The sequence below is a fragment of the Sciurus carolinensis genome, chromosome 16, assembly GCF_902686445.1.
Source record: "Sciurus carolinensis chromosome 16, mSciCar1.2, whole genome shotgun sequence".
Taxonomy (NCBI): domain Eukaryota; kingdom Metazoa; phylum Chordata; class Mammalia; order Rodentia; family Sciuridae; genus Sciurus; species Sciurus carolinensis.
Genome location: NC_062228.1, coordinates 61,804,967 through 61,824,563, shown reverse-complemented (window position 1 = coordinate 61,824,563; position 19,597 = coordinate 61,804,967). Strand labels below are relative to the sequence as shown.

Here is a 19,597-nt window from a genome sequence, read left to right as displayed (position 1 = left end):
AGCTTTGACTGAAGAACTTCCAATATATATTCACATTTATATGGTTTCTCTCTGATATGAGTTATCAGATGGCTAGTGTGGTTGGAACAGTAATTAAAGACCTTGCTACATTCATTACATCTGTAAGGCTTTTCTGTGTGCTTTCTAGTCTCATGTGACTAATGGATGCATAGGATCATGTTCATGTATATTGGAAATGTGGGTGTTGACACTAGAAAGACTTGCTGGAAGTAGTGAAACTGAGGAACCACTATTGACAGATTTTCAACTTGATTACATTCATAAATTTTCCTTTCAGTCTGATATTTCTGCAGTTCATTTAGATGTGACTGAGAGCTTAATTCAATATGATTTTCAACAGGCTTATTTTCTGCCTTGTTTATATCATGTTTTTCTCTTCTAACCAGTGAACTCATTTTCTTTGAGTTATAGGTACTCCTTTGTTGTTTCTTTCATCATTTCTCGCCCAACAAAACATCCTGAATATTTTCCAAGTTTTTCCTCAAGTAAAAATGTTGGATGTTATGAATTTGTCTTTCTGACATTACTCTTTGAGATATTTCTCCTGTGCTATCCTTCTCTCTCTTTTTTTCGCATCTTCTTTCCTTTTATTGAAAAAAATTTTAGAAAATGGCAGTTAATAAAGGGCATAAACAAATCAATAGAGATATACTAGTGGAAAACAGGCAATATAAAACTAAAAATGCCACTGATTTCTTCAATTGGTTAAGAACACAAAATGTAACAGGCACGTCTGTTTTAAACAAATTTCAAAGCTGTTATTTTTGTTTTCTGGGTTTTTTTTTTTTTTTTTTTTTTTGGTAATTTTTCCCATGTCAGACATATACACACACACACACACACACACACACAAAATGGTGTGTGAAGAAACCTGTCATACACATGAAGTTGTACCCTGAATTCTTCAGGGAAAGTTGCTGAAACAGGAATTAACACAAAGTCAGCAACAGGTTAACAATTTTTTAAAACTGAATCTTCAAATGCTGCATGGCACAAAGCTATACTATAGAAAGTACTACTAACTACAAAAGAAAAAAGTCTTGTACAGCTTTTAGCAAGAATGCTTTTCCAAAGCAAGTCAAAACAACATAATCATCAGACCAAGGAAGCTACAGCTAGACATAAGAGGTACAACTTCTCATATCTCTGCTAGAAAATCCCTATTTTTCCATAAGGGACTAAATTTTGACAAAAAAGGTACATTTTAAACATTTCTTACTTTACCCATTTTAAGTTCTGTTTCTTCCCCCACCCATCCAGTAATTCAGCATGATCCAGCAGAAAGAGGGCTGCTTTTAGAATTGGCTATTTTATTTTTCTTTCTGTGGCAAGAATGTCATGGAGCCTGGATATTTCAGGCTCATATGCATCCATGACCAGTGTCCCACTGTGGTCAAAAAACTTGGCAATGGACTTGGTGAATTTGGCTTCCTGTTGCTGCTTTGTTCTCCCACTGATGAAGATCAGCTTCAGGGTATATTTGTCATCAAACCTTTTGAGATTGGAGGACAGTTGCCAAATATCATCAGGATCCATCCCAGTAGGATCCTTCCTGTGAGCCATAAGAAAGATGCTCTTCTCCTTATATGAGGTATAAATTGTCAGAATCCCCATCATCACAAAATAGGATATAACACAAAGAGCCAAAACTGGCTTGGACTCCAGAAAGGGGTGCATATAATCCCAAATCAAAGCCACTATGGCAAAGAAACAGGAGATGGTACAGATGGTGAGGCGACCATTAATTAGCCCAAAATTCTCCACATACTTGTACTTTCCAGAAGTACCTTTTTGGCAGAATCATCCAAAGAGTTTTTCAGAGCTGATCCATCCCATTGGTCAATTTTTACAGGCTTATCATCAATTTTCCACTTATCTAACAAACTGCTGCCTGTCCTGCAGCTGGGGCCACTGCCAGCCCCACTACTGCCTCCACCACCACTTCTCCCGCCCTGTGCAGCCGCCACCGCCACCATCTTGTCTCACTATCCTTCTCTTTAGGTGATAATTCCTGGAACACATGTGTAAGAAAGATATCTACAAGATACAAATAAACACACGTTTCCTATTATTTACTATATAGTCTGCCTTTTTTTCCCAAAGTTCATGTCATTCTCACATGCCTAAGTATTCATTCCATCCCAACAGTCTCTAAAAGTCAGCTTTTTCCAGCACTGAAAAGTCTAAAGTTCAAAGGCTCATCTAATTCCGGTATGGGTGACAATCATGTACAATTTATCCTGAGAAAAAAAGCTCTCCAGTTGTGAAATTCAAAATAAATCTTATGTCTCCAAAACAGAGTCATGTGTCACTTAATGATGGAACACACTGTAAGAAATACATTTCATCACCATGCACACACCACAGAAGGGACCTATACCAGCCTACATATTCCAGCTTACCACATGTCCAGGGGATGGTATACACTACTCTATATGCAGTTTGCATTAACTGAAATGCTGTATGTGGCACATGACTACACAACCATAAGACTGGCACAGGACAGACATTCCCATTCTGAAATGGAGACACAAGAAATGAATTAGGAGCATCAAGTCCCAAATAAGTCTAGAACCTAATAGAGAAAATTTCACTATACAAGCAGGCTCAAGAAGAATCACCTATCACCTATCCCTTAGTGCTCTGTGTCCAGGATCACTGGGACAGTAATATCAACCCATGGTTTGGCAGAATGTTCCCAAAAGCAGTTTTCAGGTCCCAGTCCTGTGGAAGTTCTCTGCACGGGGACTGCCCAGGTTGGGGCTCTGTACCAGGGCTCCATCCATGCCATAGTTCTTGGTTGAGATGATGTTTGCCCCCAGATTTCAATCATATTACTTTACTGGGAATTGGTCCCAAGTTCTGAAATCGAGGCAGAGGTAGCCCTGACCTGTGGGCCCATGAACTCTGGGAGTGGCAGCCCTGATGATTTATGAATTGCATTTGTATCAGTCCTTCTTCATTAAAGGATAACTCTACTTTTAAAAAGAGGTTAATCTAGCTCATAGTTCTGGAGATTCAATGGTATGGTGCTGGCATCAGCTCTGCTCTAGTGAGGACCTCATGGCAGACAGCAGGAAGAGCATATAGGAGCTCATAAAAGAGGGAGAGGTTACTTTGCCAAAGAGGACCAAGAGCAATTCAGGGATGAAGCTTGTTCTTGTTATGACTCGCTCTAAAAGCTCAGGACCCAATCAGAGGTATCCTACTGTAACTCCTCCTGAGGGCAGCTCTCCCAATAACCTAAGTTCCTCTCACTAGGTCATGCTCTTTAAGGCCCCACCATATCCCACATTCCCACACTTGGGGAAGAGTCCTTTTTCCCTTGTCTTAAAAACAGTTCCATTTTCAGGCAAACAGTTCCATAGTCCAGTTCTGTGAGGCAGAAGAAATATGATAGTTTCCTTCATTTTGCCTATTTTCTGATCTCTGCTCACAGGGTTTCTGCTGGTAGTATCCTGCCCCTATTTTTGCCTTTTTATGGGACAGTGATCAAGTCCAGTGCTCACATTCACCCTAGTCTTATCAAACATTTGGTCAGACAACATTGGTGTTTTGTTTTAAATTTACCTGTGAGAAGAACAGTGGGCATAGGGATCCTCGCCTGTTGAGGCTACATAGCTGGACTGGCAGCCCAGTGTGATGGCAGAGCACAGAGCCAGAAGGACATATTTCTCAAGTCAAGTTTTCATGGAGTCTATCTTGCTAGGCTTTGAATTTGCTTGAAATCTCATATTCTCCTTCTTTCCTGATTTCCCAGTGTAAAATCTCATATTCTCCTTCTTTCCTGATTTCCCAGTGTGAATCTATATCCTATGCATGTTCTACCAGTTGAGAAGCACATTAAAAGCAGAAAGGAAAAACAGCTGAGGGACTGCAATAGGCAGAGTTGAGACAGCTCGGCACAGTTTCTAGGGCCCCAGATGCAAAGGAAAAACAGCCAAGGTTTCCCAGCCACGGAAGAGATCTTTCGAGCGCTGGAAACCAGGTGAACAGGTAGGTTCAGGTGAGAGAGCGTAGAGGCCTCGGCTCTGATGTCTATAGGCAGAGAACTGAGCAGCAGCTTTCCATCAAGACAGAAGCTCTGTCCTCTCTGAGCTGCAGCACTGCTGGGAAGGATAAACACTGCCACCTGAAGAACATTTGACCAGTGGAGGAAAGAAAACTTGCTTTCAGGTGGATGGGAAATGGGGCTTAGTTTTCCCACTGCCCTCTCCGCCTGTGAGTCTCTTGCACACTACTGAGCAGAACAGGTTCCTCTGCCACCTAAGCTCTTACCTGTGCTCTCACCTTTGACACAGCACTACCTGGGAGGGGGTCTTCTTGATATTTTCACCCCAATCTCCATAGTCCAGGGCTCCAACATGGAGATCACACTCATATCAGGAAGATTCTTGATTTTTAAAGAAAGGACACGATGTGCAGTGGATTTCCAGAAGTAGCCATGCTCAGGTCAGGGACCAGGACATTGCAGAGGGAGGGAGAAGAAAGATCCACTGATCACCTCCTACTGAAGTTCTGAGGAAGAGTGTAGAACGAAGACATCTTGCTCTCTTCCAAGAACTACCTAAACACAAGCTCAGAGGTAAACGACAAGAGCAGTGGATATTTTAAAGTCTTCTGGAAGGCTCTACATACACTTCAGCTCTGGAACCACCCGTGATGGTGCAGGATCACCTGAAGAAAGGGGATGGCTGAAAGTCAGAGGTCACACTGCGAAGCTTCTCACTGCAGAAAAAACAGCATTTCAGTCTCAGTCAACCTGCACAGGGCCTCCTGAAAGGCACACAGGGGAAAACGCAAAGATTCCCAGGGCAGACCCCGACCTCAGGGGGAAGTCATGCTCACCCAGTGAGACCAGGTTTCTGTAGGTATCCAGCATCACATCCCTGTACAAAGCCACTCCTCCTTGAAAAATTCTATGGTCACATCCCTGAATGTCAGCAGGCCCTGAAATAAAAACACATTTAACCCCAGGCAGATAAAGAGAACCATTTGCAAACAAAATAACAGCAGGAGAGAGGTATAAGGATCAATTCAGTGTAAGTGAATGCTCTCACAGTTTCATGGACAGGAATGTTTAATTACATGTCTCTGATCATATTTCATTATACTTTTCCATAGAAGGCTATGATATTCTCTAGGTCAGTATGGATTTCTCATTTCTGGGGATAATATAAGGAATATACATATATAAATCCATACACAGTTATCTGTATGCGATTAGGTATCATGTTTTACACATCAGGTGATGGTCAGTAGCTAGATGAGCACGGCATATATGGCATCATCAGAGATGATGTTAGGTAGTAGCTAGCAGTGAGCAGGAAAATGCAGGCAAGTCACAGGTGTTCTTTAAAGTACTTTAGGGTCCTTCTTTACACTACTTCCAAAGTAGATGAGAAAGCAAAGGGTGGTAGTTAATTTGTACAAAACAAACAAAAGCAAAAGGAGCTAATTGTGAAATATGTCAAGAGAAAAGGATTAATGAGACTAACTCTTGACTCTCTCTCTCTCTCTCTCTCTCTCTCACACACACACACACACACACACACACACACGTCTCCAATTGTCTGGGAAGAAAGAATTCTTTGGTAGTACAGACACACTAAGTTAACTTCTGACCAGCAATTGACCCCAATGCCCACATTATCATGGGACTGATTTATAGATGAAGCCCCCCGCTAAATAAGATGCCCACCATGACAGTTCCAGAGAGGACTAACTGAGGTCCAAAACTCCACTGCCCAACATGATGGAGGAGTTGAACACCTGACTGGCAAAGAGTACAGAGGGAGGTCCCAGTTTCGGTAAAGATCAAACAGTAACAAAATTGAGGACAGCATTGTCTCCTTTGTCATTCTCTGCTTGGAGATGGCCCACTCTCTTCCTCAAGAGTGCTTTTTGCTTAAGCCTCACTTTTCTTTGACATTATTTTCACCTCACTTTCACTTCTAATAAAGTTCTCTTGTATGACTTTTGGTGTCTGACTTTAAATCTTCTTTTCTCAGAACACAAGAACCAAGGCTTGGAGTTTCAGCTCCCTGCTTTCCTGTGACAATGACACAGTCCATAGAGGTTTTAAAAAGAAAGGTTAGAATCCGAAATCCATAATGATGACAATGACTAAAAGTTCTGAACACTTTCCCCATACAGGAATTACTCTAAATACTTTTACATGTGCTGAGTCACATAACGATGTAACAGTCATGAGGGAAAGAGATGCCCCCATCTCACCGTGAGACTACTCTGTCACAGACACAAACTCACCTCAGGTCCAATAGCTAAGACACAGCTGAGAAGCATGTGAGCCCAGAAGATCAGGCTGTAAAATTGAACTTAGGTGTGCTGGGGATGTGGCTCCGTGGTAGAGCTCCTGCCCTGTCAGCATGCATAAGGCTCTGGGCTCTATCCCCAGCGCTGCAAAAAAAATTAAAAACTGAGCCTAAAGAACCAAAGAGTTAAATAACACATCCCAGGATCGAGAGTACTTTGACAGAGTTCCTTAAGAAACCTGAAACAAAAAAATAAACAATCAAGAGACCTCAAACAAGTTCAAGTCTAATGACATGGAACTACATAGGCGGTCACTGTATATCATGCACACAAGCATGCACAGGATATGGTAGCATTCTGACTGTTATTTAACTCACTAAGTGATAGCATAGTGAGTTAAATAACACTAAGTGAAACTCTGGGTATTTTCTTTTTTCATCATTCCCACTCTGCCCCCAACATCTGAGCATTCTACATCTAGATTTTCTAGGCAAACCCCTTGTGTATTGCTGTTGCAGTACTCTAACGTGCAGGTTGAATAGGGCTGAAATTGAAGTTGCTTTTCTGAGAAAGTTTCATGAATGGATTTCAATGAAACTTGGCCTATCATCTCTCCTCCTCATACCCACTTTGCTCCGAAGATGTGGTGGTTCCACCATGCACAATGCTTCTGTTATAACAATCTGTTTCGATATCCATGAATTGAGCTTTCCTTATGAACACAGTTAGGGTGCAACCTAAGAGAGTTTTCTGAGCAAATGCACGAAGGAAAAATTTAAGATAATGGAAAATGCTTAATTCAATTTCAGAGATCACAAAACTTACAACTGAAAGACGATGTGTCTTTTATAAAATCCATGGGTTTAATATATAGGAACTGTGTTTGGAATTCTTAATTTTGCTCTTTTCCTAGGATGATGAGAAGTGATATGCCATATGATATCTTCTCTCAAGACTGGCAGCAACAGTGAGCTTCAGGTCCCAGTCAGCCATTCAAAGGACATTTAAATTCAACAAAAATGGAGAGAGAAATAGAAAAAAACAATAAAGAAAAATCAAGAGAACATAAGGGACCTACTGGACACAAATACATGTGCCATTATGTGCACTCCCCAAACCTGAGGAACTAAATGGACATACAAATCAACAAAGTTTTAAAAGATCCAACTAAGACAAAACTAAGAAATGTACATGAAAACAGATCATAAACTGTGCGAAGGTAGAGACAAAGAATCCTCACTACATCAAGAGAAATGGTGGGCTGGGGCTGTGGGTCTGTGGTAGAGTACTTGCCTAGTACGCAGAGCTCCAGGTTCAGTCCCCAGGACCTCAAAAAAAAAAAAAAAGGGAGAGTGAGAGAAAGGCCCCAGGCATGGTAGTACAGTTCTGTAATGCCAGCAATTCAGGAGGCCGAGGAGGGAGGATTCAAGTTGAAAGCCAGCCTCAACAACTTAGAGAGGCCCTAAGAGACCTTGTCTCAAAACAAAAAAAATAAAAGGAACTGGGATGTGGCTCAGTGGTAAAGTGTCCCTGGGTTCAGTTCCCAGTGCCAGAAGAAGAAATGTTGTAGGAAGTCCTTTAAATTGAAGAAAATGATGTTAAACAGCAATATAAAACCACATGAAAATATAAAACTCCCAGATAAACATAAAGTATAACATTGATAAAATCCTATAGCACTGTCAGTGTATAATCACTTTTATATCTGAATTTTTGGGGGGTGGGATACTGGGATTGAACTCTGGGGCTCTTAACCACTGAACATCCCCAGCCTATGTAATTTTTTTATTTTTGAGACATAGTTTCATTAAATTGCCCAGGTTGGTCTCGAATTTGTGACCCTCTGCCTCAGTTTCCCAAGTTGCAGCAATTACAGGAGCACACCACTGTACCCAACTATATCTGACTTAAAAACAAAAGTATAAAAGATAATTATAAATCTATGTTAAGGCATATACAATACAAAAAGAGGTCATCTGTGTCACTACTAACAGTAAGAGGGGAAGAAGGGAGATGTAAAAGAGTGTATTTCATATATGAGCTCAATTTAACCTGTCATTTGTTTAAAACATGTTGCTACAACTTTAGTATGTTTTGTGGGTAATGATAACTGCAAAGGAAAATATCTATAGAATATATACAAAGAGAACTAAGAAAGTAATGACACTATATCCCTACAAACAATAAATGAAACAAGAAGGAAGGCAGCAAGGGAATTTAGCCACAGACAACCCAGCATAATTCAGAGTGGCCACAGTGAAAACTTCCCAAAAGAAATTCTTTAAATGTAAACAGATTCAACACTGACATTTAAAAGACATACATCAGCTGAATGGATAACAAGGATACAACTGTATGTTCCCTACAAGAGTCACTCTAGTTCTAAAGACAGCCGCAGTGTTAAAGTCAAGGCCAGAAAATGACATACCATGCAAATGGGAACTTAAAAGAGAGCAGGAGCAGCCATACAGTATCAGAAAGTGGACATTAGGACAGGGCCCAAACTGTCACAGAGACAGAAGGTCACTGTGTAATGATGAAACCGTCAATTCACCAGGAGAATATTTAATTTACACTTGAGCTCCCAAACATATAAAACAAATCCTGCCAGAAATGAAGGGAAATATAAAGAGCAGCACAATTATAGATTTCAGTATCCCACTTTTACTCATGAATAAAACAATATACCAATAAAAACACACCACACTACCAGGTATGTAGTACACACCAGGAATTCCAGCTACTCCAGAGGCTGAGGCAGGAGGACTGCAACTTAGAGGCCAGCCTGTGCAATTCAACAAGACCATGTCAAAAAAAATTTTTTTTTTTTCTGAGACAGAGTCTTATACTTAGAGCCTTGCTAAGTTGCTAAATTGCTGAGACTGGCCTCGGACTTGCAATCCTCCTGTCATGGAGACAAGTCTCTGGGATTACAAACCTGTGTTACTGCACTAAGGTCAAAATAAAATTTTAGATTTTTTTTACGGAGGTAGGGAGACTCTGGATCGTACCCAGGAACAATTTACCACTGAGCTATATCATCAGCCCTTTTTATTTATTTTTTAATTTTTATTTTGAGACAGGGTCTCATTAAGATGCCTATGGCCTCAAAATAAAAATTTCAAAGGCATTGGGGATCTAGTTCAGTGGTAGAGTGCTTGTGTTCAAGTCCTTGGTTCAGCGCACAGTACCCCAAAAAACTTGCAGAATGTCAACAACACTCAAGTCCACCTGGATGCGAGACACAGAGCAATACAACCAACAACAACAGTTTTTCCTTCTTCTCAAGAGTACAGGACAAATGAAAATAAAAACAAATACACTTTTTAAAAGAGTACAGGATAGGATACAAAATAAATCTTGATAAATTTAAGAAGACTGAAATTATACAAAACACATTTTCTTTCTGAACAAGAGATAACTAGTACAAATGAAAAAGGAAAGCAGGAAAATTCTAAAAAATGTGTGTGAATTAAATCAGTCTTGAAAAACACCTCATTTTTCTTTTCAAAAAACAGAATCACAACGTAATTTAGAAAATATCTGGAGACAAGAACTGTTGAGAAATAAATATTTGTTCTTTATAAACTTAAAAAAGGGGACTGCAGTTGTGGTTCAGGGGTAGATGCGCTCGCTCACCTGGAATGCGTGAGTCGCTGGATTTGCTCCTCAGCACCACATAAAAATGAATAAATAAAATTAAAGGTATTATGCCCATCTGCAACTGAAATTTTTTTAAATGTCTAATAAATAAATTTAATAAAAGAAAATATCTGGAGACAAACGAGAATGAAAATACCACATACCAAAACAAGATGCAAAGAAAGCAGTACTAAGAAGAAAGCTTATGAGGGTAACATTTACATTTAAAAAGAAGATTTTATGTACATGCATCCAAAGATGATATGGTCCTTCGTAAATATGTAAAATATTTATGTTTCTATGGATCAGTTTAAAAAGTAATTTTTTTGTTGTTGTTTTGGTATTGGGTATTGAACTCAGGGATCCTTCAGCATTGAGCCATATCCCCAGTCCTTTTCATTTCTTAGTTTGAGACAGAGTATTGGTAAGTTATCCTGGTTGGCCCTGAATTTGTGATCCACCTGCCTAGGCTCCCCAGTGGCTGGGATTATAGACGTGAGCCACCATGCCTAATTTTTTTTTTTTTTTTTTTTTGTTCTGGGAATCAAACTCAGGACCTTGCATGCTAGGCAAGCACTTGAACATTAAGCTATGCCTGCAATACCCAGTGAATTTTTTAAAGTAATTTCAAAAAGAAAGAAAAATTTCACATCAACAACCTAACTTTACACCTCAAAGGAATTTGAAAAAAAAAAAACAAAAAAAACCTAAACTCAAAATTAGCAGAAGGAAAGAAATTATAAGATTAGAAAAGAGATAAATGAAATAGAAAACTGAAAACTTATGGCAAAATCAACAAAACCTAGAGTTGTCTTTGGGGAAAGATCAACATAATTGACAAAGACAAACTCTTAGCAAGATTCCTTCAGAAAAAGAAAGCTGGGTATGGTGGTGCACACCTATAATCCCAGAGACTCAGAGGCTGAGGCAGGAAGATCACAGGTTCAAAGACAGCCTCAGCAATTCAGTGAGACCCTGTCTCAAGATAAAAGATAAAAAGGGATGAGGATGAGAAGCTGAGATAAATCACCTTTGGGTTCAAATCCCTGGTACAAAAAAAAAAAAGGACTATAAAATGGATAAAGATGGGGAAGGACAGTCCTCTCATATACATAAAGAGATCGTCTTGGGGATGGGTGTGCAGACATTAAGGGTTAAACAGCTTATTTTCTACTTTCCAGATTGACATCTAAGGACTGCTGCCTGAGGAAGGGGTCCAGGAGGGAAGAAAGAGGAGTCAGGAATGGCTCTTGCTCAGGTCAAGTCACACACCTGGTTGACTGTTCTGTCTCTCCTTTCCTCCTGACATCACTTTCTTTCAGCTCACTGACCTCTGACTCTGCAGCCTCCTGCAATTACACAAGGGAAGTAAGTTACAGGACATTCAATTGGTGTTCACTGGGAACTGCTTGGTGTGGGGGAACCACACATCTAGCATCAGAAGTGTTTTGTGTTGGGCTGAAAATGTAGTCAGAGAAAATATCTAACACAGGGGCAAGCCCAGTCACTGCCCATCTTCTGGCTCTGCCCCTCTCTTGGAGCCTTGTTCTCACCAGAATCCAGACAGCGGATGATGATGGTACAGAAAGAACAGAGAGAGCAGCTGCATGGACCAGAGGTGGGGCAGGGTGAGACTGGAGAGTTACCGGAACTGGGGAGGTCACAGGAGTTTCCATGGAGCAGGTGATGTCATAACAAAGTCCTGAGGTGTTGGCCACCTGCAGCTCAGGGCCACAGAGGGTTAGGCAGAGGGACAGGACCTAGGGAAGGCCCTGAGGCTGGAGCAACCTCATGCCAGGAAACGAAAAGAGGCCTGTGTGGCTGAAGGTGAGTGAGCAGAGGACACGGCAGGAACAAGGGCAGAGGCCCTGGGGAAGTACAGCAGGTAAGACTGAGATCTTCCCATATTTTTTCCCTGGGCCTCAAAAAAATTCTGGAAACCATGTGTTCCCTCAATTATTGAAGTAAACATCCAATTACTTATTTACCCTAAAATTTAAAACCATTACAAATAAAGAAATATATAGTTTAAGTACATATGGAGATATTTACCTAAGTCCCAAGGGATCACTCTTACCTGAGATGTGGAGGACTATACAGGGAACGTTTGGGGAACTCAGAAAGTCAGTATTGGACATATGAAGGTACAGATGTCAATCAGACATCCTGGCAGAGATATTGAGGAAACAACTGGACAGGATTCTAGAGTTCAGGGAGAAAACCAGGTGGAGAGGGAAAATGAAGACATGTAAGGGAAGGTTTTAAGCCATTAAATGAATGATATGGGAAGACCAGGATGTGGCCAGAGAAGAGGTTCAAGGTCTAAACAGAGAAAAACTCCTTCATTCAGAGATGAGGGTTCCAGAGACATCAGAAGAGGAAACTGAGACACAATGAGGGAGACAGTAGGACAATTCCAACAGATACACCAATTATAAAGGTTAGTGGGATGCCCTCAAAGCTAAGAAAAACAGGGAGATGGGAGTGATCCACTGTGCCACTTGCTATTGACAGGAAAGAGCGGAGGATGGGATGTGAACTGGGGAAGTCACAGGTGAGACTGAAAATGAAATGGTAAAAGTGAAAGCTGAACTGAATGGAGTCAAGTGAGAACTGAAGGCAGGAGTCAGACAGTGTTAATGAGTGTTCAGCTCTCAAAGGGAGCACAGAAAAGCAATACTCCAGTGAGAAATGTATTCAGTAACTTTTGTTTTAAAGATGAAAAAGTGGAAGAAAAGAAAGGCTTTGTGTGTTTATGTGTGACCTCAAATGGATGAGTCCATTATCTGGTTGCCCTGAGAAACATGGCAAGACAGCAGAGCACTCAAAGTCAGGAGTGACATGACCTGCCCTTAGATTCCGCACTGAGAACCCTAACACAGCAAAACTGCTGATGCTGGGCTGCCTGTCTTGCTCTGCCCTTGTCTCCATTTTTCTGTTTTTGTTTTTGTTTTTTGGAGGAGTGTGACCCCTTGAAAATCCTAATTACATCTGGTCACCCTCCCAGACCTGCCACAAACTGATGTATAACCAATTCTGTCAATCATTCAGTGGTCAGTGATGCTCAGTTCAGTTTCTGACCTAGTCCCACACCTCCACATTTCAGATGGGCTTGCTGAAGAAAGACATTTCTCCTAATTATGCTGAGATCGCAGTTGAGTGAACAGTACTGGTTTTAACAAAATTCTGAAATGGTGGCCAGGACAGGCCTGTAGGTCAAGGATCGTCCTTAATAACCTTTCCAGTTCTGGAAGGTAAAAAGGTGGTGGGGGTGTTGGGGCCTGATTAGGCAATGCTGAAATTGTTTTAGGAAGAAGAAAAAAAAAAAAAAAAAGAACAGCAGGGCACAGTGGAAGATTTCTGTAATCTCACCAGGTAAGCAGGGTTCCTGCTTCTCATTTTGTTTCTCTCTTCACTCCTACTTTTCCCCCTTGCTCCCCCTATTCCTTATTCCTTCTCTCCACCTGTTAAGCACTATTTAGGGTGGGGGGCAGTCCTGGAGATTGAACACAGAGAAGCTTAACCACTGAGCTATAACCCTAGTTCTTTTATTTATTTATTTATTTATTTTATTTATTTATTTATTTATTTTTTTTGGTGAGAGAGAGGGTCTCACTGACTTGCTGAGGCTGGCCTCAGACTTGCCATTCTCCTGCCTCAGCCTCCCAGTCACTGGGGCATGCACCACCACATGGGGCTTGTTCTTCCCCATTCCTGCAACTCCCTTTTACCTCTTGCCTTTCTCCCCAGGCTCCTGCTTGTCCCCAACCTCCATGTATTTCCTCTTTCTTCCCCACCCACACTCTCCCTCTGCCCTGCCTGTGGCAGGCCCCTGTCCCCATGCTCTGGACACCCACATCCCTAGGCTCCTCCCTGAACTGCTCCTCCCTAGGCTCCCCTTGTCACCTGTTATGTCTCTTCTTGTCCCAGTCCCACAGCTGCCCTCTGCCATGCCTGCTGATAGTCTGTCCTCTGCTCCCAGGCTCTGCCTGAGGTCCCTCCCCTGTTCGCTCCCTTTCCCTATGTAGCTGCCCTTCACCTCTCTGGAGATTGAGATTCTGGATTTCTCCCTTTACTTTTCTCTCTGCTGCTTTATGGCTTCTTCTTTCACTCTTATGGCCTCTCTGCAACTTCTTCACCATCCTCGACCTTGCCATCTGTATAAGGGTCTCTCTCTGTTTTCTCCTTTCTCTCATTTGCAGTCCTCTTTCTCCTGAGCCCTCTGCCCTCACATCACAGGGAGGGGATGGCGTGAGATGCCCACCTCCAAAGGGGCACATTGTCCCCTAGAATTTGTGGCATGCGAACCCTGGAAGTCACCACAGAGGCCCAGGTCGCCTCCTCCAGAGCGCAGGGTGATTATGCAGGAAGGACCTGCGGGGCGGACACCTGGCCAAGGAGGTCAGGGTCAGGCGGGTGCAGAGCCGGGTGAGGAAGACAGGGCCAGGTGAGGGCAGGGTTAGGGGACCCGCGCGCTCGGGGAGGCAGCCGGTCGACGGGAGAGAGCGCGCCGTGCGAGGGGTCCACGCGGCCGGGCCCGACACCAGGCGGGACTCGCATTTGGCGCCGCTGCCACAAGCAGACCAGGCTCTCCTGCAGCGACCAAGACACTGAACAGGAACTCAAGAAGCGCGCTGGGCGGTTCAGACGCAGACCGAGCTGCGCGCGCAGAGGGGAGGAAGGGCGGGCGGGGCCGGCGGGACGCAAGGGGCGGGGCGAGTAACAGGCCTGGGCGGGACCGAGAGCGAGTGGGCGGAGTCAGGAGGAAGACAGTCGCTTGGAACCCATTTTTTTGTTGTTGTTTTGCACTGGGGATTGGCTCCTGGGATGCGTTAGCACTGAGCTGCATCCCTGGCCTATTTTATTTTATTTTTATATATATTTGTTTGTTTGTTTTGGACAGGGTCTGGCTAAATGGCTCGGGGTCTCGCTGATTTTCTGAGTCCGGCTTCAAATTTTCTATCCTGCCTGGCCTCCCCAGTTCCTGGGATTAAGTGTGTGAGCTGCCACGCCTGACTAGACATCATATTTAATTAAACAAAGACCTGCATTGTCTTTATACATGGACCCTGAAAGATGTAACACAAAGACACCTATTACACACTGAAATGAATTATCAATTCATATCTTTTGAAATAAACTGAGTGGTATGTAATCTTTCAATTAGTTAAAATTTTCTTTTGGTCAACATTAAGATGTTTAAAGGATATTGTACATGTGTTGTTATAAGAATATGAACATAAAAGGAGAGACTTAATTCTTACTTTGAAATTAAGGGAAAAGCAGGGTGTGATGGCACCTGCACCAAATCCCAGATACTGAGGAGGTTGGGGCAGAAGGATCATAAATTCAAGGCCAGCCTGGGTAATTCAGCAAGATCTTGTCTCAAAATAACAAATAAAAAAGGATGGGAATATAGCTCAGTGGTACAGCACACCTGGATTCAATCCCCAGTACCAAAATAAAATGAATGAATAAATAAAAAAGGGAAGAGATTTTGTTTTGTTTTCCCTCTGTTGATCAGAACATTTACCTCAGGCAACTTGTAAATGTGTTTTCTCTTTCTCCTGAAATGTGTTTTTAAAACCTAAATAAAACTCTTGCCGATGGTGGTGTAATCCCAGAGATCCAGGAGGCTGAGGCAGAAAGATCACAAATTTAAGGCAAGGTTGGGCAATTGTGACATCCAGAGCCACAGCAATTTAGCAAGACCTTGTCTTCAAAATAAAAACTTAAAAATGAAAAGGACTGAGAGTGTAGCACAGTGCTAAAGTGCCCTTGGGTTCAATACCCAGCACCAAAACAAGCAACAACAGAATGCTTTTTAAGCCTGATGACCTCGGAGAGTCTTTCTGAAGTATTTGAGATTTCCTTTTGCAGTGTAAACAAGGGAGAGAACTTGTGTATCCCTGCATTTCTGTGGAATTGGAGGATCTAACTGGAGTGAGCACCTGCTCCAAGGTATAAAACTTACACCTGAAGGTGTGAGTTTGGATTTTTATTGACTTTTTTAATGTGTCCCTCTACATAAGCTTATTAGGTAACAGGTGGCTGCCAATATTACCAAATAGGTTTGGAAACAAGTATGGAATGGTTTGTACAGAAGGTGAATTTTCCTTCTGTTTTCAATCCCTTAGCAGATTGCCTCTTTTGCCCATCACCTTCTGATATAATATTTATTCATTAGCAAAGTGTTTGCTTTCTCTACACCCTTTGGGGAGAGAATTTCTGCGTTCAGAGAAGTTATTGTTTAAATTATATCATCCAACATTCTTTTTTTTAAATATTTTTTAGTTGTAGAAGGACACAATATCTTTTATTTATTTATTTTTTTTAAATGTGGTGCTGAGGATCAAACCCAATACCTCACACATGCCAGACAAGTGCTCTACCACTAAGCCACAACCCCAGCCCCTTTTCTAACATTCTGGAAGTAAAATAGAGTATTTTTGTCTGTTTTTGCAGTCTCACCTTTTAAGTTCTCACAGGACACCCCATTTGGCCAAGGGACACCCTTCAACTGGGGCACAGCAGTCCTTGCTATGATAGTATCCCATTGATGTAAATACACAGAACTGACAGGCTGAATAACTGCACAAGAAAAGCAAAACTGAACAAAAAACTGCCGGGCACACACCTATAATCCCAGCAAGTTCAAAGCCAGCCTCAGCAACTTAGTGAGACCGTAAGCAATTTAGCGAGACCCTGCATCAAAATAAAAAAATAAAAAGGGTAGGGGATGTACTCACTGGTTAAGTGCCCCTGGGTTCTATCCCTGGTACAAAAAAACAAAAAACAAAAACAAAACAAACAAACAAACAAAAAAACCTGTGACTCGAAAACAATTGGCTGGATAGAAAAAAACAAAATTGCAGTCTCTTCTGTTAGAGTTTGAGACTGTGGATAAAAGCAGTGACTGTGAGAAGGAGCCACGCAGCTGCAAAGACAGTCCTTGGATTTGGCTGACGCCCTCTACTGCCAGCTGGTGCGGAAACTGCACCACAAAAAGCAGGGCCAACCCCCACTAGAGACAAAGAGGTGACACCAGTCTGTCCTCAGCACCAGGGACAAGCCCTTCTCAGATACCCCAGGCCCTGGCTATGACCCAAGGCCAGGACAGCTAGGGAAAGGTGGGGAGGAGCTGAGAGAGACCCCACATATGCAGCCATCTACCTCTTGGCCCTCCTGGTTTCTGCAGAGAGGCCCCTGAAAATCTCCCCGGGATCAATAGGACCTTCCTTGGATAGCAGGCTCCAGACTTAAGGAGAAAGCTTCAGTGGGTGGTGGGAGTAATCGATAAAACCCCCTCAGAGCTAGTTGATATTGCCTTTCAAGTATATAATGTCCTGGAGGAATGAAAACTAAAGCCACCACTAGTTTTGTTGGCAGCTCCAGCAAAGGGATCTTGATGGAAGCCTAAAGGATAGAAAGGGCCACCCGCTGAAGGGGGACAGACTGCCATGAGTCAAGGAAATAACTCTATTAAGTGGACTGACTGTGCTGACCACTCACATGCTTTCTTTTCCAAAAAGCAATTTACTTGCAGCCCTGCCTGGCTTAAGTGGACAGGCTATGTCACAATCCTCAGCAAACGACCTGTGATCTGTAGGAGACATGCAGGACTGAAATAATTCCAAAAGAGGAACCCAAGTTACTGTGAAGGGGCGACGCCCCTGTGACCCTTTCACCAACCAGATCCCAGAGCTCAGGGAGATGAGCTTAATTCCCCTGATCATAAAATCTGTTAAAACAGATTCCAATTAGAACCGGTCAGTATTAGCCAAAGTGACCTAGCGTGGTCATGGCAGCAGAGACTGGAAAGTCTGCCATCATCCTGTTGTTAGTCAAAAGTGAAAAGGAGGACCTGGGAGGAACTCTCTGGAAAACTCCCTGGGATTCCCCAACAAAACTGCTCTCCCTCTCCTCTCTGACAGGACCCTCTTTTCCCTTGAGAGTGATCCTTTCCTCCTTTCCATTCCTTCCAATAAACTCACTGCCTCTTATTCTTAGTGACTCTGAAATCTATCTGACTTGACACAGAAATTGGGGCTTGACTGGGGGTGGTTTCACACTGCCTCAGTTTCCCAAAAGCTTCCAGTGGTGTAACACCTCCATTGAAAAGCGGTTGTGCCTACTGTGTTTTTACATGTGGGGACTTTGTAAATCCAATGACCACACCGTAAGATAAAAGTCCAACAAGAGTCTCTGGGTACAATCAACTGTGGGGAACTCATTTAAAGTTGATGGTATTGTTATGGACTGATTTCAAAACTCCTGACCAGACTTAACCCATTTTGTTCAGATACCCTACCTTATGTGAAGTTGGCCCCCCTCCCAAATGGTGCCCACATCTGCCCCCACTCCTAACCACAAGTTCCTGTTTTGACAGTACCAGTGTATAAAGACATGTCTCTTCTTCCTCCCTTCTGAAAATGTAAGTTCTGAGAATGTCACTTTTTTTTTGATATACAGCCTGGTCATTTTCCACATTTACGAAATGTAGCTTGTGATTATGATTGCTTCTTCTGCCCCCTCTTTTTGTGGTTTTTAGCTTTATAACCCTGTCCTTACCCTTAATTGGGGTCAAGATGTAATAAGAGGCTTAGATTTCTGCATCTTGGCTGCATCAATAAAGCTTTCTGTCCTGCTTCAAGACTGACCCAGTGATTTATTACTAATGTTCAACAACAGCATTGTGACAATGTTAAGAATGACAATTCAAGTTCGACAACATTCTGTGCTTCAAACCCTTGAATGTAACCTGGGAAAACCAAGATTAAGGCATAGCTTTGTGTACATGCCAGATTGTCTGATCCCTCTCCTAAGATGAGTTTTTTTTTTTTTTTTTTTTTTTATAAATACTTATATAGTCTTTGTAATGTATAAAGCTGCTCCCCCGCCCATCAGGAGCAGTCATTGTCCCCGCCTCCCAACCACTTGTCAATCTGTGAATATCCTAGCTAGCTATTGGTTCATCAGTCAGCTTGCAAGTGTCCTTCTCCAATATTGGTCCCCTGTTAGCCCAGCGGAATTCAACTGTTTACTATAGCTTCCCAGCCATCTTTTCCATTCTTCTGTCTGTCCTACTCACTTTTCTCTGTCCTCCTGGCTTTCCACTCTCTCTAATGCACACCCTTTCTTTTCCTTTCTCTTTTCCTCTCATTTTCTCTCTTACCCTGCAGGGAGACACTCTGTTTGCTTAATAAACTCCCTTATGTGATTTCCCATGTCCAGCGTGGTTCCGTGGAAATTTCCTGACAGTCTTTTCACCCAAAAAGCCATCCCTGCCTTTACAAGTGCCACTGGAAAATAGCCTCCAGTTCCAGCTTCCTGTCAACTGGAAAAGGAAACAGGCTGTTCTGCTGAAAGCCTGCTAAATAACGTGATTAAGAGGCTCCAGGGTGGTGCACACCTGTAATCCCAGCAGCTTGGGAGGCTGAGACAGGAGGATTGCAAGTTTAAAGCCAGCCTCAGTGAGGCACTAAGCAAATCAATGCAACCCCGTCTCTAAATAAAATACAAAATAGGTCTGGGACTATGGCTCAGTGTTCGAGTGCCCCTGAGTTGAACCCCTAGTAAAAAAAAAAAAAAAAAAAAAAAGGCTAGAGGATACAGCTTAGCAGGAAAGCTCTTGAATAACAGTGTAGAAAGGCCCAGG

At 42.4% G+C, this 19,597-nt stretch overlaps 1 pseudogene; it reads right to left on the bottom strand.

Moving 5' to 3' along the window:
• Window positions 1-780: 780 nt before the first annotated feature.
• LOC124966823 (signal peptidase complex subunit 2-like) overlaps window positions 781-19,597 on the bottom strand; it is a 45,268-nt pseudogene continuing 26,451 nt past the window's right edge.